Raw genomic sequence first — 22,151 nt, 5'->3', positions numbered from 1 at the left:
ATATTTATTCATATTGAACATATGTTTCTAGTCCTCTCATATTAACTGCTGTTTAGAATTCTGTATATGGTTATATCAAAACATATTTTCAATCCATTCTCCTCTTGATGGACATTTAGCTTGTTTCCACCATTTTCTGTTACAAATGATGCTTGAGTGAACATCCTATACTTCCTGTGAACACATGTGAGTTTCCCTAGACATATACCTAGGAGTGGAGTTGCTGAGTTATTAGTATCTGCTTTGCCAACTTTACTAGATGCTGTCAAATTGCCTCTAAAATATTTGTACCAATTTGCATATCCACTAGAAGTTTATCAGAGTTTCTGCTTTTCCTGTATTCTCATCAGTACTTGTTATTATCAGGCTTTTAATTTTTTCCTATTTGATAAATTTGAAATGTTTCCTCATATAGTTTTAATTTACATTGTCCTAAAGATCAAGAATCTCTTCATAGGATTAGGAACTGTTCAGATTTCTTCTTTTGTAAATTGCCTGTTCATATATTTTGCCAGTTGCTGATTTTCTTTTGGGAAGGATTCTGATAATTCATCAAATCTGTTTTGAATATGGCAATTCATTATTTCTATTTCTTTCTGTACTGTACTTTCTGTACTTTAATAAGTTATATTTTTCAAGAAATTAGTTCTTTCATCTAAGTTGTAAACAAGATGATACAAGGTTGTTCTACTTCTCATTTATCATCCTTTTAATGTCTGTAGGATTTGTGGTGATGACTTATTTTTTTTTTTATTCCTGACACTTGGTGACATGTATTCTCTCTCTTCCTCTTTTTTTGAATGAGTTTAACTAGTTTGCCATATTTTAGAAAAAGAACCCGCTTTTGGCTTTGTTAATTTTCTTTATAAATCATCTGTTTTCAATTTCATTGATTTCTGTTCTTATCTTTATTTCATTCCTTCTACTTACTATGGGCTTACTTTGCTCCTCTTTTTAGTTTGTTATGATAGATTAGGCCATTGCTTTGGGGCCTTTCTTCTTTTGCATTTAAAGCAGTGTTACTCTCTAAGCACTATTTTAGTTCTATCTTATAAATTTTCATATTGTATTTTCTTTATCATTCAGTTCAAAATATTTTTTAATTTCCTTTGTGATTTTGTCTTTGACCCATCAATTATTTAGAGGTATGTGATTTAATTTTCAAATAATTGAATTTTCCTAGGTACATTATTGATAAATTCTCTTGTGATCACAGAATATACTCTATGTGATTTCAGTTCTTTTGAACTTATCGACACTAGTTTTATAGCACAGTATTATGGTCTGTCTTGCTGAGTGTACTATATGTGCTTAAAAAGAATATGTATTTGGATAGAATTCTACCAATGTCTATTAGATCAAGGAGGGGTAATAGTGATGGTTTAGACCTTCTGGTTGTTCTGTCATTGCTGAGAGAGAGGTGTTAAATTCTCTCAAATGTAATTGTGAAATGTTCATTTTTTCCTCTATTTTTGTCAAGTATTGATTCATGTGGTTCTCTTACTAGGTGCAAATACCACTTACAGTTATTGTCTTCCTGGTCAATTGTCCCTTTAAAAAATTATCCTTGGTTATATGCTTTGTCATGAAGTCTACTTTTATTTAAACTTTGTTACTAATATAGTCACTACAGGCTTCTTAATCTTACTGTTTATGGGGTATATCTTTTCCATCCACTTACTTTCTTTTTTTGTGTGCTTTTTCTGATTTTTTAAATTGAATTATAGTTGATTTACAATGTTGTGTTAATTTCTGGTGTACAGCATAGTGATTCCTTTATATATATATATTCCTTTGCATATTCTTTTTCAATATAGGCCACATTCATTTACTTTCAAACTACATGTATTTCTTTGTATTTGAAGTGTGTCTCTTGGAGGCAGTACACTTGAGTCTTGTTTTTTCAAAATCTATTCTGACAATCTCTCCCTTTTAATGCTTAGACCATTGGCATTTAGTGTAATTAGTGATCTGGTTGAATTTAGGTCTACTATTTCATTACATTACTACTTGCTTTTTTTTGCTACTCTGTTATCCTTTCCTGCCTTATTTTGTATTGAGTATTTTTAGTATTGTATTTTAATTTATGTATTGGCTTAAAGCTACACATTATTGTATATTTTTAGTGATTATTTTATATATTTGTAAATTCCATAAATCCACAGTCTACTAAGAGTTAATATTACCACTCATTGAAAACATAGAAACTGACAACCTTATGGGTCCCTTTACCCACCATCCTTTATATTACAGTTGTCATATGTTTACAAACATTGAAAATCCCACCAATATAAATTTTTTAGTTTAAGCCTTTATGTATATTTAAAGAGCTTTAAGTGTTTCATATTTACCCAGGTGTGATGGTTTTCTGATGTGTCAACTTGGGTAGGCTGAACTATAGTTCTCGTTATTTGTCAAATATCTAGGCATTGCTGTGAAGAGATTTTGTAGATACAATTAAAGATTTTAATTATAACCAGTTGACTTTAAATTAATTGAGAAGGATATTATCCTGGGTTAGATCTTTAAAGAGGGCTTGGCTTTCCCTGAGCTCAGAGACTTCAAATCTGTGTGGTTCTAACCTACTCATTATCTTCCCTTCTTGATCACCTGCTCTCACCATAGCCTGTAACAGTATCAACCATTTCTTTCTAATAATCTTTTCTCTCCTTCTTTTTCTCTCTTCCTGTCTATCTTTATCTCTGTCTCTCTATTTATGTACTTCTCAGGTTGAACCATGAGTATATAGATATTTACATTTACCATTTTTGATACCCTATCCTTTCCTGAAGATGCAGTTTTACTCTTGTATCACATTCCTAAAGCTTGAGAAACTCCTTTCAGCATTTTTTGTAGTGTAGGATTGTTAGCAGTAATTCTCTTAGATTTTTTTTTCATCTGAAAATATCTATTTTACCTTCATTTTTGAAGAATATTTTGCTGGATATAAAATTTGGGGTTGATCACTTTTTCCCCACCTTTTAGCTCTTTAAAGGATGTTATTCCACTGTGATCTCACCTCTGTGGGTTTGCTAAGGTGCTTGAATGTCTTTCACCAAATTTGGTCATTATTTCTTCAGATGTTTCTTTTGCCTTCATCTCATTCTCCTTTCCTTCTGCAACTCCAATTACATGGATGTTAGAGCTTTTGCTTGTTGCTTTTCTTTTCCTTATTAATTTTTGGAATCTTTTATATATTCTGGATGCTAACCTTTTGTTAGTTATATGTTTACAGGTATCTTCTGTCAGTCTTTTGCTTATGTTTTCACTTTAATGTATCTTTTTAATATATGTTTTATATTTATTTTAATATAGGTGAATTCATAAATCCTCTTTAAAGTAGTTGTTTAAAATTTGTGTGTGTGTGTATTATGGATTGAAAAAGTTCTTTTCTATAATAAGGTTTAAAATATGTTATATTTTCTTCTAGAAGGTTTTAACTTTTCTTTTTAATATTTATACATTTAATCAACATTAAATACAGTTTTGTTTAAGAGGAGATGTAGGGATTCAATTAAAAATTTTTTGTATATTAATAAACAATGATCTCAACACTTTTTCCCACTGATTTTATATTGTGTTTCCTAATATGGCATCCCTCTTGTTTCATTAGAAAATCTCCACCATCATTAGAGGAAAGTATTCTCCATTCAGAAAACATTTCTGACATCCAATTGATACCAAAAGGGAGGATAAGTTCTTTGTTAAGAACACCAGGCATCGAATTGGCCTCCCAGAATGCTCCTTTACTTCTGTTTTTCTTAAGGAAGAAGTTAGTTAAGGGAGGGAGAGGACCTGGTCAACTAGTAAATGCAGTCTCTCTAGCTGGTGAGCTCTGGGAGGGAATGGGTGTTAATCAGTTTTGTAACCACAAAGACCAGTAAGCTTATTAAAAATCAGTTGGCCTTGAGAAAGAACTCTTGGTTAAGTCTTTTCCCACTACTTTTCCAACTAGCAAAAGCTATTCTCCACTTGAATGCCAATTGTGAGTGTCTCAGTGAAAACAGAGGATTTAAATGCCCTCAAACTTCAGCTAACCTCAAATATATCAAGCTCGAGTCATGTCTTTGCTTTTGGGAAGGACTCCTTCTCCAGCCCCTCTTGGGTTTGAATGACGAGCTACAAGAAGGAAATCTGAAAGCCTCTTTTGGCCATGCTTCTCTGTGTTGAACCACATTCACGGCCAGAACCCATTTCAAAGGATTAGTTGACATTTGGCTAAAACAACTGGTGGTTGTGATGATGCACTTAATCCTTCAGTTTTGACCACATGATAGCTAACCTATTCAGAGCCTGAACTGACTGCAATGATCAGGTATTTTGGGGCTGTACATGTTACTTTAATATTTAATCTATTTTTTTATGTGTTGCAAAAGAGGGTTAATACAAAATTGTTACTCTGCCCAGGGATCACTCCCTCTTCAGAGGCTCAGAAGACTGTTTTAGGTTGTATCTACCTAGTTCTAAAAAACTAGTTTCAAATACCTTATGATATCACTTATATGTGGAATCTAAAAAAAAAAAAGACGAATGAACTTATTTACAAAACAGAAACAGACTCACAGATTTATGGTTACTTGGGGAGAAGTGGGTAGGAAGGGATAAATTGGGAGTTTGAGATTTGCAGATACTAACTACTAATGTATAAAATAGATAAACAAGTTTATATTGTATAGCACAGGGAGCTGTATTTAATATCTTATAGTAACCTATAATGAAAAAGAATATGAAAATGAATATATATATATGACTGAACTATTATGCTGTACACCAGAAATTGACACAACATTGTACTGACTATACTTCAATTAAAAAAAAAGAACAAAAAAACTACTTTTGGTAATCTCTTGAGAAATATGCTTTTCAACTTTTGCTGGATTGGTCTTTAAGTTTAATAGCCTCTTGTAAACATACTCTTAGATTGGAATCTTTGTTTTTTATTTTCTTGACAGGCAAAATCCACCCTCCACCCCCAAATCTACCCCCACCCTCTTATCTTCGTATTTTCTATAAGTCTTCTCCAGACTATATTTAAGGTGGAAATGGGCATACCACCTTGTTTCTTTTCTTTTTTTCTGGATTAAAAGCACTGAGAACCACCTTTCAAACACACACATACACACACACACACACACACACACACACACACACATTCTCTCCTCAATATAAAAATAAGCCTGGGTTTTCTAAGCCTTCCCATTGGACCTTTCTTTTCCTGTTCACTGGGTGTCAGCCTGTTATCTTCCTTAATGGTCATAGGGCACAACTCTATTAGCATACTGCTGAGGTGACCCAAGGACTGTAAAAAGTGATGGGAAATACAAAAATTGTGACTTTTGTCTTTTATTATGTCACCTCATTTTCTATAATTTTTTTCTTCAGCTGCACCAGGTCAAATGGCTACATCCTTAAAGTAGTACTCTACAGGAGAGGAATGTTGGACCAGGAGGCATGAATCCTGGGTTCTAGTTCTTGTCACACTTATAGCTGATGACCTCAGTTGACCCATTTCTGACTCTCAGTTTTCTTGTCAGAAAAAGCAGAATCACAAACTTAGGTGGCTTTAGGGTAAATAAACAGGTCTGGTTGACTTCTTTAATATACAAGATTTTATTTTCTCCCTATTACTCCAGTATAAAAACGAGTGCCCCATCCTGGTTGTTGCCATGGGAATGAGGGCCAAAAGTGTTTCCAGATCTTCTGATTTTTCTAGAGATGCAGCTATATGGATTTTAAAAAAGGAAATATCTCAATATCGGAGCATTGACAACTAATTCAAAAATTCAAAAATTCAACTTTCTGTGACCCTAGTAAAATATGTCTCAATCTTTAGGTCACCAGTTGTAACCTCTAGACTAAATGGTGTTTAAAGTACCTTCCAGTTCTGAAATTTTATACTTTAATTATCCAAATGGTCTGAGTTGAAGAAAGAGCGGGTGTTTGAATATGAGGAAGATTTTCCTGGCAGCCAGTTCTTACATTTTGAAACAGGTGACCAAAGGGAATTGTGAAATGTCCTTCAAGTGACTTTGAAGAGCAAGAGACACCTCCTTCTGTCTGGGATTAGTTAGGAGCAGTTGCCGGGAGGGGAATGGATGAGATGTCTTTTTGCAGTTCTTCTCAGTTGAGATTTTGTGAAAATGGCACTTATGAGTTTGGTTTCAAATGTCTTCAGGTCCTTTTAGGGGAGGAAGGAAGTGGTAGTTTGGTTTCTGATTCCCAGGACCTCTCCCAACTCAATTCCTGGAATCATCCTGGGGAACTCTGTAAACTGGAATTTAAAGTTATAGTTTGTAGTTTCCCTTCTAAGGTTCAGATTAAGTTTCATAACTTGGAACTGAAATCAGGGTAGTAGTTGGAGTGTGGATGAACATATCTGTAGCTTCAGTTGTCAGCATGCTAATGAAAACCAGAATGGGAAATGAATAAAGGTGGAGATGAATGATGGCAAGGATAAAAGCCTTTTAACCTCACTTTATTTTCACTATAATTCTCTCCTTAAGCAAATTGATTACGATAACCTCGATCGATTTTTTTTATGAGTTAAAAACACCAGGAATCCCACAAACATCTTTTATACACTAAGTGTGCTTAAGCCCAGAGTCAGCAGTTCAACAAGCAGATAGAATTCAATGTAGTTACTGATTGTATCAGCATAAATACTAGGTCTGTTGTTCCAAAGTAACCGCAGCAAAATAAACACTCCACCACCCTTAGAAAGAGACGGAAGATAGAGGCAAGAAAGCAAGATAGAACATAACATACATTTGGTTATTAATCAAATGACACAATGCATATTCATGGAAGAGAGGAGGCTGATTGAAGCTCAGGGAAGCAAACTAAGCAAAGGATCTATTTTCATATATAAATGAATAACATGGGTCATTGACAGTAAGCCCAAGTACTTTCAAGGCCTAGATAGGAAGACAGGGTTGTCTGACATGGTAATCTTCTCAGTCACCAGTGTCATCATCAAATATTTAAGTGCTAATCTGTACACTTAATAAGGTAGGTGAGGTGCTAAAAGATTCAATTAGATACTATGCATGGTGGCCATGTGTTGTCTTACCTCTCCGGTATCAGTTCTCCCTTCTTATGACTACATGGTGAATTTCCTTTAGGGTACCACTCCTCCAGAATTATATTCAGTCTTAGTGGTCATGTCAATTTACTGGCAGCATGGTCAATGTTTGGATCTCAATACAGGCTATGAGATTCGCTCTCTGAGGAATTTGAATCTTAGGAAGAATGACACAAAGGAAGTCCAGAGGTCATTCTGGTGGAGCAACCTGTAGAGACAATTGATTTGTTCTCTAATCTTGTTCTGGGTCCTGTCCTTTCTGGGGTCTGAGAGTGCATTTTTCCTTGTGACTCACAGAACTATCATAGCCTTAAGATAAATCTTACTTTACATTTAAATTAGCCAGAGTCATGTCTACTGCTTGCCACTCAAAGAACTTAACAAACATATCGGATATCTTCCCAGTGATCTCACCAACTGAGAGTTGAAGGTGAGGAGAAGACAGACTGAGAATCTATAGGTAAATTACTAGAATTAATAAAGGATTTGGTGAGGTTACTGTGTTCAAATCCAATATACAGAAATCACTTGTATTTTTATATATTAGCAACAAATAATTAAAAAATAAAATTTAAAAAACATATACCATTTACAGTAGCACCAAAATATCAAGTAGTTGGAGTTAATGGAATAAATCTATATGTATACAACATATATATATATATATGTAACATTATTGAAATAAATAATTCCTGCATATACAAATTGTTATCAGGAGATTGCTATGCCCCCTAATTTAAGGGCAGCAGTAGACTTCTGAAACAGAATCTCAGAGCTGACATAGCTAAAGTTTATCTTTTTGCAGATAAAGAAAATAAGACTAGAAGGACAAAGCAGCTTATTCAAGTTAGCCCAGAAATACCTCCAGTAGACCTCTTCTATCACCAGCTTGCTGGCTTTTGCTGCCAAGCTGCATCTCTGCAGTTGAGGCTAGAACCACACTCCTTACCTCCCAGGGCCAGTGCTTCACATGAGTCTTTAGCTGGCTCTGTCACTTTTCTCAGAGCATTCTAGCAGTGGGGATTCTGCCTTCTTTCTCTCCATCTTTTTTTTTGAATATTCTAGTACCCATGAAAAATCAACAAGCTGGACTCACTATGAGATTCTCTGCCTAAATTGAGGGTGTAATTCCACATTGATTTCCAGGGTCGGCAATCTGCAATTCTTCTACTCTGAAAGTAGCAGGTCCTTGCTGGGAGACTCACTCAAGGGACCATGTTCAAGCAAGAGGTATCTTTTCATCACATTTTTCCAGTGTCTGCTCACAGACATTGTATAAACTCCATTTCTTCTATTCCTCTGGAATAACCAGACTTTAGTAACCAAACTCAAACTAAGAACTGCAGTTTCCTCCCAACCCCCACCTTCAACTTTCCCTCTGCTGTTTTTTCCTCTCTTCCATGGGTTATTTTTTCCAACTTGGGAGACAAGGAGAATGTGTATCCCAGGTAAAGTGAGGAGGGAAAGGGAGGAGCTATGGCAGAGACACATCAAAAGAGCCCTTTGTGCTCAGGGCACATTATTCCTGGAATCCAATCAAGTGCCCCAAAACCCAACCAAGCTTTTCAGACAGCACAGAAACCAGTCATGCAGGCCTCTTGGGCTCTGCTTTTTTAAAGCTTTATAGGGTACACTGAATTATTTGGTTGGGTCTTTTCAACCGTGTGACATTTGGGTTTTCAATGGCTCAAATGGAGTTGATCATTAATTATTTGGACGCTTTAATTAAAAAAAAAAAACAACTTCCCTGTGGATTTATGAGGGTCTGCTGGGGGACAAGGACAAGGGGGCCTTTAGTGCTTCTCTCATTTGAATGAGAGTGAGGGTTGGGAAGGTCTAGAAAGAGAGGCTATAGAGTCATCTTCCAGGAAGGTCTTAAACCCAAGTTAGGGTTTGTTTGAGGGAGGAGGGGCTTGCAATGAAGAAAATGGAAAGGAATACAAGAGAACAGAATTCTGGGATCTGCCAAATGCATCAGAGGGCAGGAGGTTCAATAAAAATCAATGGTTTAGCAGGGAGCCATCAGGACTTTCTGAATCAATACCTTTCACATGAAAACTAGTAAGTCCTATGGGTTAGGGTGGGGGAAGGGCTGGTTTCTGGAACATTTGATTAACTGAATCGGAGAGGGTTTCCAGGGAGGGGAGTCTGTGAGTGGAATGTTGAGTGCCCAGAGGGACCTGATCGATGTCTTCCAGTTTCAAAACAGCAAGGTAGTGAAGGCATAACATCTGCTTTTCTCTTTTCTAGGGTGTGTTTTGTAACCTCAGCCTTCTTTTCTAACACCTGTGGGTGTCCTTCTTAAGTCACACAAACTCTCCAGTTCCTGACATCCTGAAAAAACTCCCATAATCTCAGAGAGTTCCTCTCCTGGGTGCCTCTCCATGAAGGTTCATCTCAGTGACAAGTGATCTTGAGTAGGGTTGGGAAGTCTGGGAAAAGAAATAAGCTCTTCACCAGAGATACCAGAAGCTCCCATCTGTTCACCCTGTTGCATCCAGGAGTCTCAGGAAAATGAGACTCAGCACATTTAAAAACATTGATAAAAAGTGCTTATCCTTGACAGTGCAATGCTTAGTGATACTATATGCCAAAAAGAAGCACGGTGATTTGTGTGCACATCTTTGCTAATTTCCTCACTTGGATATTTTAAAGCCCCTGCCTCTAGTTGAAGTAATTCAATATGAAAAAAAAAGTCACAAAAATGTGGTTATCTCTGATGTCTTTCCTTTAAGAGTGCACAAAATTTTAAGAATTGTTCTTATGGTGCCAGTTGACTAGATATTTACCCCATTTTGCAAATAAGAGAAACTGAGTCTGAAGGAAGTCAAGCAACATGCCAAAAGTCATGAAATATTAGTGGGCTGGAATTCTGGCCTTCTGGAAAAAGACATTTCTCACAAAAGACATCATAATCTTATCCACGGAATTATAGAAGTAAGCTCTCCAGATGGTGCTTCAGGAAGAAATCCAGAGCATTTACAAGTGGGTTATTTATTTTGCCTTATGGCCACTTTCATGCAAAGGTTGGCTTGTGTCTATCCACTTTAGAGAAAAGGAAAAAGAAAATCAATCCAAATTTTTGTAGCAAGTCTCTCTGAGTTGCAATAGTGGTGGGATTTGCTGGGTCTGAAGTTAAGAGTTCAGCTGCCTTCCACAAAGTGAGGGTCAGTTTACTAATGCCACCCTAGTAGATGAAATGGTCCCAACTTGCATCTTTTATTTTTCCTTTTACTAAATTGGAAACAAAACCCTCAGGGCTTATAATCAAAGATTGCTAAAACTTGTTTCTAACTTAGAAGTGCCTACAAAAATTCCACTCGGCTTGTTTTAAGTCATCTATGGTGTGGAGCAGGAAGCCATAAAGGTTTCTTCAGAAGGAAGTGTATGACCCAGATCTTGTGGGTTAAAGGCTTGAAGGGCTGCAGGTTCTAGTTGCCATGGTGCCCTCCAAACATCGATAGGACAGTCACACCATTTCTCAGGTATTCAAGGGCAGGCTCTGCAGCCGAGGTGCTGAGCGTTGGTGTGTTGGTGTGTCTCCGTGTGTGCTAGTGCACTCATTCGGGGATGGAGTGGTGGCTTAGAGCAGGTCGGTTTCCAGGCTTTTCACAAAAGAAGAGTTTTCCTTGGCTCCATTGCCAGCTGCTTTATCTGTTTTATTTTAAAGATGTGTTTCCAAAACACCATTTCCTGAAATCTTGTGGCTGCAGCCAGGTATGAGATTCCCCGTTGCAAGTCCAGGGAGAAGGTATGCTGCCAAGGAGAAATTTATAACAGGGCGGGTTGTTTGGAGACGTGCCAATTGATGTCTCGCCAGGAAGTGGAGAGTAAGCCAGCAACGAGGACCCTCCATGGGAAGAGTTCTCCCTCCAGCTCCAACTGGAAACTCGTGTCTGAGAATGTTAGTTTGAACAATCCGACTGAGTTCTTGTAATTGAGGAGGGGATATTGAATTTCAAGTCTAACAGAGTAAGACAAGGTGAAGTGAGTCCTCTCGCAGGAAGGCGTTTTGTTAACCCCACTTTACAGCATCTCATCGTATTTAGTGTCCCCTGTGTCTTATCTTGATCACATTTTAGTGCCTTAGTACCACTTGGGTAAATACCTTACCTTTCCTGTCAGAATTTGAGCTTTGAGCTCATGTCAAATTTACCTATAAACTCTCCAGTGTCTAACACCACATCTTGTACACTGGAGGTGCTGAATAAATGTTGGTTGTGTAAATAACTGACAGATGCAAAACTAGAGCTATTGACAAGTTTTTTATTGAAGATTCATTCATTCTACATATATTTATTGAGCGCCTGATATATGCCAGGCCCCATTATAGGCAGTGGGATGAGACTGAGAACAAATCACACATGAAGATCATAGCAGTGACCCTGAAGGTAACTTTTCTCCCCTGCTTTCTTAAATCCTTGGCAGTTGAGAACTTCCTGGGTGTGCTCAGATCCTGGCCTTCTAATTCTCATATTCCTGGCTCCTTTGCCTAGTTCAAGGCCTTTCCCAGGTTTTGGGACTTATCTTCTTGGTCTTCAGTAATGGCTTTAAATAGCCCTGGACTGGTTAGTAAACTGAGTACATATTTTTCCCAGTGCTTCTATCACTCAACACCATCTCCAGGATTTTTACCAAATTTCCTTGGCATCAAACTGGTAAGAACAGATACTATAGATGATCTTAGCTAAAAGGCTGAGAAGCAATCCCAACTCCCTAGCTATCAAAGCTTAAATGCTGGTGTTACAGCCTAGTTCTGGAGATTAAGTATCCATTTTTCTGTCTGAATCAGATGAAACATAGATTAAAATGGAAAGCTGCCTTAAAGGAAAACAGAAGTGGCCGAAGAACCCTAGGGAGACATATGTGTTCAGAAGAGCATCCGAGAAGCTTACAGTACCAGCAGCAGAACCCTCTGCTTCTCCCCCAGTGGCTGAAATAGTCTCTTGATTTCATCGGTGGTGAGCCCTAAAGAGTATGCACTCTGCAGATGATGCCAGCTCTTACTTTCTTAGATCTGCTGAAGTGGAGGGTCTACGAAGTTCAAACTCCTCCAAGTTCAGAGAGAGGATACACCCTACCCAAAGTCACATGGCTTGCTGACATCACAAAAGTTTTATCTTTTAGAATCAAAATGGGGAAAATTATCCTTTGTCTCTGATTCAAAACTACAAGCAATTCTCACAGTCACAAGAAGTACCATTCCAGGTTAGACTGGAAACCATGTGTTTTGGAGAACAACTGAAGGACTGAGGCATGCCTGGTCTACAGAAGAAGAGATGGAGGGGGACTTGGGAGATGACATCAAGCTTTAAAAACTGGCACAAGGAAGGAAGTTACATTTTTTTTTTCCTATATGGCCCCAGAGGAATGAGCTAGGCTCTGTAGGTATAAGTTACAGTGAGGTAACTTTTTCTCAGCTCAAGGAAACCTTTCTAATAGAGCTGCCACAATGGAGCAGACTCAGAAGTAATGAGCTCCCTGCTACTGGAAGCTCTCAAGAGGAGACCAGTTGAGAACCTGGTGGGTTGTAGAGGTGGCTTCCATCTGGAATGGCAGGAAGAGTACCGCACTGCTCTGACCCCTTAGAATCCGAGGTGAATCATGGTTCGTGAATTTCTATCTCTGACAGTGGTTCTGGTAATTAGGCATCAGGGTGGCTGTTTGTTATCACTCTCAAGATGTCAGAGGTGCCCCACTTCTCCCTTCCAACTTCTGTCTCCTAGGTTCTAAAATTTCTAAGTGTAACCTAATGGATGGCAAGGAGGTTCAACCTCCCCCACCAAGGGATCAATGATAGCAGCTCCCAGAGGCTGCACCGAGAAGCAATTTGAGACAGCAAGAAAAGCTCTGATCATTTAACCAAGTTTCCAGGGCTGGCAGCCTGCTGGATACATACTTGCCATTCCCTGGCCATCTCAGTTCTTGCTCTCTCTGCATATCTTAAACAGAAGCCTTTTTGGTCTAATATTTCCTTTTGCTGTAATTCCCATCAGTCTTTTTTCCCTTCTTCTTTCTCTCCTAAAGAACTGTGGCTCGCTCCTTCATCTATTAAATAGGTCTTTCTAGAACCCTTTGTTCACAAAAATGGCACACTGCAGCTCAAAGGATGAGCTAAAGGCTTCCAAGAGTTCTATGCTTCAATTTTCCTTTCCTGTCTTCAATCAGCTAGATGGATGCTGAAATCCCATGGGGTTTTCTTAAAGTGCAAAGACCATCCCACCCCCAACCAGAAGACAAGGAGACAGTCACCTGGGCTCTGATTGTTTGGTGCAGGTTATGTATTCTAATTCTCTTCCTCTGAGAGTATGGGGGCCTGAGTGGGGAAGCCAAGAAGGAGGAGGGAGGACTCAGGGTCTTACCGCAGGGCAGAAAAGGGAGCTAGTGGTGCTGGGAGTCTCAAGGTGGAAAATTTGGATAGTTGATGGCCAATTGATTTTCCAGAAGGAAAGATAGCATTTTAGAGCTATACCTCAGCCACTGAAGTCAAGTCAAGGCTAATCAGGGCCCCTCTCTGGTTTGTATATGTTGGAAAAAAGGAATGGTAATTTCCTCTTTCATAGGAAGCATAGGAAACACAAAAGGATGTTCTTGGGTGTCTATTGCTGGGTGGCAGAACTTATATTATGCATATTTTCTGGCCCCTATCTTCAATGTTTTTTGCTCATGGAATTCCTAGCACAAAATAGGTACTCTCCAAATGCTTGCAAAATAGGGTGAAAATCTACCTTTCCCATTTGTGGTGAAGGTAGGGTGGGGAGAAGAGATAGAGAAAGTTCCAGAAGGCATTGCCTACTATTGTATGAATTCTCTTTGCATCTCATATTAGGACTTATCAGGCAAATTACAAATGTTGGGACCACTTACTTCCCATTCCAAGGGCTCAGTGGAATAGTAGTGAGGTGCCCTTGCTTGTCTAGGGCTCAGGTTGTCCTGCATAACCGTATCACTACAGAGTATCCCAGAGTCTCAAAGTGGTCTTATAATCCCTTCTCTTTTGGGGGAGGTTGTCAATATATATATATATATATATATATATATATATATATATATATATATATTTCAACACTTTCAAAATTACAATTGTTTATAGTAATTGGAGATGGCAGAACCTGGTTGAAGTGGGAAGCCTGAGTTTTATCTAACCTCTAATTTAGTTCTTCTCTTAAGTTTGTCCAAGTTCCTGAGACGCCTTTCCCCTGTAAGCTAAGCCATTGTTTGTCAAGGGAAGCATAAATTAAGAGCTCTGTTTTCTGAGTCAAATGGAAACTTGGGATAGGGAAGCAGACTCTTGCTGTCCTCCTCAGATCTTCAATATAATATAGGAATTGAAGTCAATGTGGGGCATAGACTTGATGAATTCTAGAGGAATTCCAAACTCAAAGAATGTGGGAGTTATGTGGAGCCAGAAGCTCAGCTTAAATTTGACTTGTCAGAGCTCTTAATAATCAGGTCAGAAATTCCACGGCATTATTGAAAGGAGCAAATCCCCTTTTGACGAAGTGGATTCTGAAACCATCCATATTTTCCATAGAGTCCTGGATGGACGAGCCAGATGCCATGCCCAGACCAAGAACAGTGACGCCATGGTCATCCCATGTTTACTGTAGAAGGGAAGATAAACTTCTAGTACTACATGAGCTGTCCAATTATGGATCTCTGGATTGTATGATTTGGAAGACACATGATTAAGGGAATAACTCTGCCCAAAGCTGAGTTTGCAAAATTCATAGAGATCCAATGAGAAGTAACACAAATCTTCAATTTCTCTTTACAGGGCTAGAAATCAAAATTGCAGTCTTTGAGTCTTTACTATGAAAGACAGAGACAGTTGGAAATCATGTGCTTTAATGGACACTCCCAAGGCACTAAATTCTGTCTTTTAGTATCCCCTCAATCTGATAGCCAACTGTCAAGCTAGTATTTCCCATGGACCTCAGAAAACATGAAGGCTAGATGATGAGCAAAGTTAGCACAAAGTAGAACAAAAACAGCTATTTAGTAAAATTACAAAGAGCTGCCACAGTAGGTAGACAGATAATTCAAGTGTTAAGTCCCCCTGGGATAGTATTTCTCAAGTGTGGTCAGAGAATGACCACGACTTAAAAAATACACTGGGGGTTAAAATCAGATTCCAGGACTCTGCTTCCAAAGCCACTGAATTAGAGCTTCTGGGAGTAGATCCAGGAATCTGCATTTTAAACAAAAAATGGTCATAGACTGAGTGGATGGCAAACTTTGCACATATGTGTACTAGGATTTTTAATCCAGTTGTTGCTGTTGTGATTAACAACTACATCTCGTATTCAGAAGAGTGCTGACTTTATATAACTTTGGGTTCCAAAGTACTCTCTTACTCAATAGACATTAATCATGAGATGGTGGTTTATGAAAGTTCTTGGCTTTAAAAAATGATATTCACACTTAGAAAAAGTTGGGAGCCATGCTCTGGAACAAATCAGTTACTGAGGTGTACGTTACTGATAACAGAATCTTTCTGGGATCCTAGATGGGTTCCAATGAATAGATATTTATAGGAGGTCTCCCAAGTGCTGAGTACTGAGCTTCCTGGAATCATCCAGGTATTGAAAGGGTCTAGGCTCAGTGCAGGTCTGAAGACTTCAAGTTCAGCTTCTTCTTACCCACAGCCGTCTTCTGGAAGTGATGAGAGCAGGAGTGTTCTGACCTTACAGCGAGGAGGGATGCCAGAAAATGGAGTAGGGGAAGGACTGTAGCAGTGAGTTGGAGACATCTCGATTTTGGGGAACTCAGTGCTTTACAAAGGCTTGCTCTGCCTGTAGCTATAAAATATGTCATCATACCTAGCTACAGCCCTCACCCCACAGCTTTGGCCCATTGCCCTGCATGTTCTAGTAGGAGTCTTGGATTGTGCTGGAACTAAGGGGGTGGGAGGAGGCCTGGGGCTGGCAGGAGTGGTTATCCTGAGTGATCTGAGGCCTGGAGGATTATGACTGAGGGATGAGGTGGAAATTGGCACCTTATGGCTTTGTGAGGCTACTCTGACTCGTGCCTTTCCCTTTCCAATGCCAAGTTGCGAGATTAGCTCTATTGCTTTGGGGCAGGACTTCGTGTTCGGAAAACTGGCGTCTCCTTAGTGTCACAGCACCACCACACCCTCCTCCCACTGGTGCTGATGTTGACCACCCAGCCCGTGCACACCACCACCTACTCCTGGAACAATGATGTGTCCTGACCTCCGGAGCAGAGGGGCTGGCAGGACCCATGGATGGGGCTCCTGAGGTTACTTCGGGACATGTCTCTTCAGTGCCCTCCTGGGGGTGTGCATGAGAAGGCCAAGGGTCCTTCCAGTTTTAGTTCTGCTCCAGTGTACTGAGCACATGGATGTGTGATTACTCGGCGGCAGCAGCAATTTGAGAGAAATAAAGTATCTATACTACCCAGTTTTTCTACTTGCTTTCTAAGAGCTGAAAATGACGATTTTCTACAGTCATTCTCTTAAAGCTAAGACTGTTGAGAGTGTATCACCTTTTGGGGGGTACGTTTATAAACATAGAAGGACAGTTTCGAGATACTAACTGACTTTTTCTTCAGTAGTTTTCTCTATCCATCCCCAGCACCCATGTGTTTGTACACGCACACACGCACGCACACACACACACACACACACCGCCTTTTCTACTGAGTGGAATGCTCTTGGGGCAAGGTAAGGCTAAGGTGGTGCCAGAGACCAGAAACAAGCCATCTGTAGCTTTAATTTTCTTTAAGTGAAGTATTATTGACATGTAGCATTATATTAGTTTCAGGAGTACATACAATGTTTTGATATTTGTATACACTGAGAAATGATCATGATAAGTTTAGTTATCCTCCACCACCAAACATAGTTGCAAAGCTCACAACCTTAGAGAAATGGAAGGGACTCAAAGCATAGGAAAAAAATGCCTGGGAGAAACATCACTAGAACATACCTCCCCCACCCAACCTGCCCCAGGGCAGAAGTGGAGACGAAAATGGATGGGAAAGCGATAGGATTTTACCTTTGGTGGTACCAGGAAAGAGAGGCCTTGCTTCTAAGACGGAACCTCAGGTTAGGAATGTCTTCACTCTGAGTCTCAGAAGAAGGTGATTTACTGATTTTTCCGCATCTTGGCATGCCACAGAGAGAGCAGAATGGAACCTATGTCTGCAAATATGCTTGGATTGATGACCATTGGTGACCAAGTGCTCAAAGATTATGTCTGCAGGCACCCATGTGGACAGAAGTCCTGAGGTCCGGGTGGGCTTTGGTCCTCTGTGAGCCCCTAAATTTTGTTTTTGCCTTGAGGAAGGTGCACGATTCTTAAAAGGATTGAGTGTAAGCACATCAGCTAGTACCTCAAACTATAAATCTAGCTGTTACCCCTCAAATGAGTCTATTTCATGGGTACCCTGGTGATGGTCTGCAAGCTGGCACACACTTTGTAGGAGAGCCTACTGAGACTTGCAGAGTTGGTGGCCACTGGCTCAGTCCACTTGTCTTTATTAAACACCTAGGACACTAAACGGAACCCCTTCTAGACTCAGAGGGGGCTCCATGGTCACTTCGGGCCTTAAGTCTCTTTTACTGCAGGAGCCTTCAGAGTTAGGGCCAAGGAAAGGGTGTATTAATTCTCTCCTAGTCACGATATTTTCTCTTGGATCTACATGACTCGGGAAAATGTGAGTCAGGACAGATGACAAAGACAGAAAGAAATATAGCATCTGAATATTTCTAGGTTTACTCATTCTGCAATAAAATACTCAGACCCACAAACAAACATTTACCTTAATCTTTTCGTCTTTTGTTTGATTACTCAGATATGTTCTTTCTAAAAAGCAATTTCAAACGTGGGGAGGGGTAATCAATTTCTGCTATTATAGAGTGGGCATCCTCCCCAGAAGTCTAGGAAATCTTTTGCAGATTTCAAAGGTTTCTTAACCTTTTCTGACATTTAAAAGCAAACAGAAATTCTGCCAGATAAAAGTGAGCTGAAAACAACGGTCAAGTTGATGTCCAACTGGAAGGAGCCTGGTTCCTCCAAATTCCTTCCCTTTTACACATGATCCATTATGAAATGGTACCGCAGAACACTGATGTTTCTCTCTTAAAACACATGCGCACGCCTGTGCGTGCACACACACATACACACACACACACACACACATTAAAATTGCTTGTCATGGCTAAAATGAGGCCAGGGCAAACAGTCAACAGAGCCTGGTCCAGATAATATCTTATCCCCTTTTCTATCATTATGGTTTTAAGGGTGAGATTCAAAACTGGGAGGATTAGAGTTGAGCTGTTGGGAAATTTACAGCTGAGCATGGATGCTCACACTCACTGATTCTCTCTCTCTCTCTTCTCCCTCCCCTTCTCTTCAACAGCTTAGCAACATGTGGCCTGCCCTTGTTCCAGCAGCAATTATTAAAATAAAAAACACCTTTGGCCATAAACACAAGTGAAAATTGAAACACACTCATGAAGTTTATTATTTTTTGCTTCAATAACTTCACCCTACATGGAGAACTTTATTTGCCTCAAAGGTCTTTGGGTTGGGTAATGAAAAAGCACAGGGGTTGGGTGGGTTTAGGGATCCCAAGTCATCAGAGTTGGGAGGCATCTGGGGGGTGGTGTGCATCTTGGCCTTGGGCCTACAGGGTTGTTCAAGCATGGGCTTTAATGTGCAGGAGCCTACTTCCTCTCTCTCTCTCTCCTTGGGGCTGCCCTGCCTTTAGGGTCATGTCCAGGGACCGGGGGTCTGTGCTGGTTTTAAGCCAGTCTGCCCTTCTGCTGGCTTGCTGGCCCTACATTCAAGTCATCCGGCAAATGCTATAGACTCCCTGGAGCTTTGCTGTGACTTAAGGCACTTTCAGCCTCTGACTGGAATTCTCTATGCTCCCAAACTCAAAAAGAATAAGGGAAGAAGTGGGAGGGCAGATGTTGAGGGGACAATGCAGAGACACAGGGGTGAAAGGAAGCCTACAGTGGAGGAGAAGTGGCTGAATTGGGATACTTTACTTCTGAGAAAAGACAGTTGAGTATGCTACCTGATAATGATGTTTATTTCTAGAGAAAGAAGAAAATGATTTAAAATACCGGAGGTGGACTTTGGCTTATGTGAGAGAGAAATAAACTTCTAGACCATTTACCTTACCGTTTTTTAGATTTTTTGTGCTGCTTGCAGCCACACCTGGTCTTAAAACCATTCCAGGGTATAGGTTGTCTTGCTAGGAGGAAAAGTACAAGGTTTGAGGGTAAGCCTCCTAGGACCAGTGCAATAATTCTGCTCCGTAACATTCTTAAGGAGCAAGGCTCCGTAGAGCTCATCACTCCAGTGTCCCTGGGATGTGGCCAAGATGGTGTGGTCTATATTTAAGGCGGCACATGGAGAAAGGGAGGATAAAGAAGGGGCTAAGGGAACATGCCTGTCTCCTAAGGGATATTCCCAGAGGCTGCTACATGACACCTGCCTTTCTTCCCACTAGCAAGAATTTAGCGCCTTGGCCACACATTGTAAAAGAGGCTGGAAAATTAACCCTTATTAAGAGTAGCAATATGCTCAGCTAAAAATCTTATGAAGAAAGAAAGAGAGAGGAAGTAATATTGGAGGACAATGAGTGGTCTTTGCCACAGTGGTTAATAGAATAGTTAATCCTTACCTGTCTTTTCGACTGGTGTTGGTTTAGTCATCGTATTCCTTCCACTGTTCCATGAAAGTCTGTGTTCACAGGGAAGTTAAGCCCATCACTTCCTCATTTATTTTATCTGTGTGGCTTTTTGTCAGTATTGTTCCTCCATGCTTTCACATGGATTCTTACTCTTTGTCTCATTAAGATCTTCCTTGAGCCAACTTTGTAGGAAACCTGCCAGCCTCACACTGTAGACTCAGAACTCAGAACAAACAACATGAAAGAAAGAAGTCTAGTCTATTGGTCTCTTTTGTTGCTTTACCACGATTTTTAAAGGATCAGGGCACAGGAGTATGTGCCATTTTTCATGGCTTGTTTTGCACTAACCAATGTGGTATAAACCCAACTAGCTTCTTAAAGCCTCCCCAGGGATGGATTGGGACCAGAATCTCCTTCAGATTCTGTCTGGCTCAGGAGCTGCTATTTTGTTTTCCTGGGCTGCTGCATGGTTTAAGCCCCTCATCCTGAGTAGCAGGACTCACATCCCATCAAATCTCCCTTTTGCTTGCTCGCTCTCTCCCAGCTGCCTCTCTCCTGCTTCATGTGAGATGTTTCTGGCTGCCTCACTTTCCAGCATAATTAAATCCAGTAGGTCTTCCTGTTGACCTCATGAGTATGAGTTAGGCTCATTTATGAAATATGAAATGATCCCAAATGCTCATGATCCAGCTTTCCCAGGGGGCTGTGGAGGCAGGTCATAAGCTAAGAGCTTCCTGCTGGAGATGCTGCAGGGAAGGCAGATGTGGCATCCCTAGAGATAAGCAGTGCCTTCCATGGACTGAGCTCTGGTCTCAAGGGGCAGTGATGATTTTCAGTGTTCCCTAAGGGATTTCTATCATCTCCCTGTCCTATTTCTTTTTCCACGTGAGGGTACTTGCTCTTATTTTGAGCAAGTGAGGAAAACCAAGGTAAAGTCATGTCATATTATATTGAGGCTTTGTGCTGAACTCTCCATTTTGATCAGAGGCAATGGAACAGTATTGAATTAACTGATCCATATGTGCTCAAAGGCATTGGTTGCATGCCTAGGTCCTTTGCCTGGGTTTATTCTATCTATGATTCAAGGTTCCCTTGGTCACAAGAAAGGAATGGAAGAGTGTATAAATGACTCAAGGCAAATCAGCTCCAGGAAGGAAATAAAGAATCTCTGCATTTATGGGTTAATTGGTATGCAGTATCCCGGAGTATATCAGAGAAAAGTTCTGGGATCAGTAGACAACACTCATTATTTGACTCTTTATACTTTTGTAGAGGAGAAAGGGACTTCTGCCACATTCCCCAGAGGGAATAGAATTATAGGAACACATCCAGCTCCTCCCTCCAGAACCCTCACCTACTGCCTACTGCTTCCGACAAGCAAGGAGGAAGAAAGACTCATCTGACTGATGAGATCATGTCCAAGGTCTCTGCTTTTTGTGGCTCTTCTCTCACAGTGACTAGCTCAGAACTTGCTCTGCCTTCAATACTTTTCTCAAGATAGATCCTTGTATCTGGATTATGCGCGGGAGGCGGTGTTGAAAATGAAGTTTCCTATAGAAATTTTTGAATCAAAGAACGTTTGAGTCATGTCCTCCAATGCAGTAAACCAGAACCCCTCTATTTGGGAGCAAGGGAACAAAGCTAATGCTTACTTTGATCCTCGTCTGAGTCCTGTTTTCAATTTTGTAGGAAACTTGGGGAGGGGGAATGAAGGCATGAAAAAAATTGGCTGTGTGCCTGGCCCACAGACCCACTCCTTAAAGGCCTTCCTGACATAGGGTTCCTGTTGAGTGTTTCTCCTTGATTCCAGGATCAGGCTGCCATCCTCTGTGGTACCTATAAGCAGGTAGGGAGGGCAGGAAGGGGAGGAGTTGAGATCAAGAGAGCTATTTTACAGTGGGAAAGTATTGTGTGAACAAAAGTTGAAGAGCATGGGTTGAGGAAATCAGCACTTCCTGCCTTTTGCCAGTCCTGGGCTTGACTCCCAGTCCCACCTCCTTCTAGCCGTGTGACTCTGCAAAACTCTGATCTTTCTGTGCCTCAATTCTCCAAGCTGTTAAATGGGCAAATTATAGTGCCTACCTCATGGGATTGTTTTGAAGATTAAATAAATCATTATATAGTGTCAAACACGTAGTGAATGTTGGGTAGCTACTAGCTGTCATGACCACTGCCAACATAATATCATCACCATCATTACAGTCATCACAAATGTGGCATATCTAGAGGTAGGCTTAGGCCTGACTCAGGTGGTGAATAAGATTCTGCTCTTACTCATGCTTTGCAGGAGACTGCAGGTACAGTGTCAAAGTTCTGCACTGAGAAGTGACATACTTGTGTTCTAGTCCTGGCTACTTGTGGCCTTTGGCAGTGACTTCCCTCTCTGAGTTTCAATTTACGT

The 22,151-nt window shown here is 40.2% G+C and overlaps 1 non-coding gene across 1 annotated transcript; it reads right to left on the bottom strand.

The window, feature by feature from the left end:
* Positions 1–11,598: 11,598 nt before the first annotated feature.
* LOC116663921 lies at positions 11,599–11,788 on the bottom strand. The gene has a single exon (XR_004320280.1). It is a non-coding gene; the product is annotated as a U2 spliceosomal RNA (small nuclear RNA).
* Between the last annotated feature and the right edge of the window lie 10,363 nt (positions 11,789–22,151).

Source organism: Camelus ferus, chromosome 5 (assembly GCF_009834535.1).
Source record: "Camelus ferus isolate YT-003-E chromosome 5, BCGSAC_Cfer_1.0, whole genome shotgun sequence".
Taxonomy (NCBI): Eukaryota; Metazoa; Chordata; class Mammalia; order Artiodactyla; family Camelidae; genus Camelus; species Camelus ferus.
Note: the sequence above shows the minus strand (reverse complement) of the source record. Positions and strands in the feature narration are given on the sequence as shown.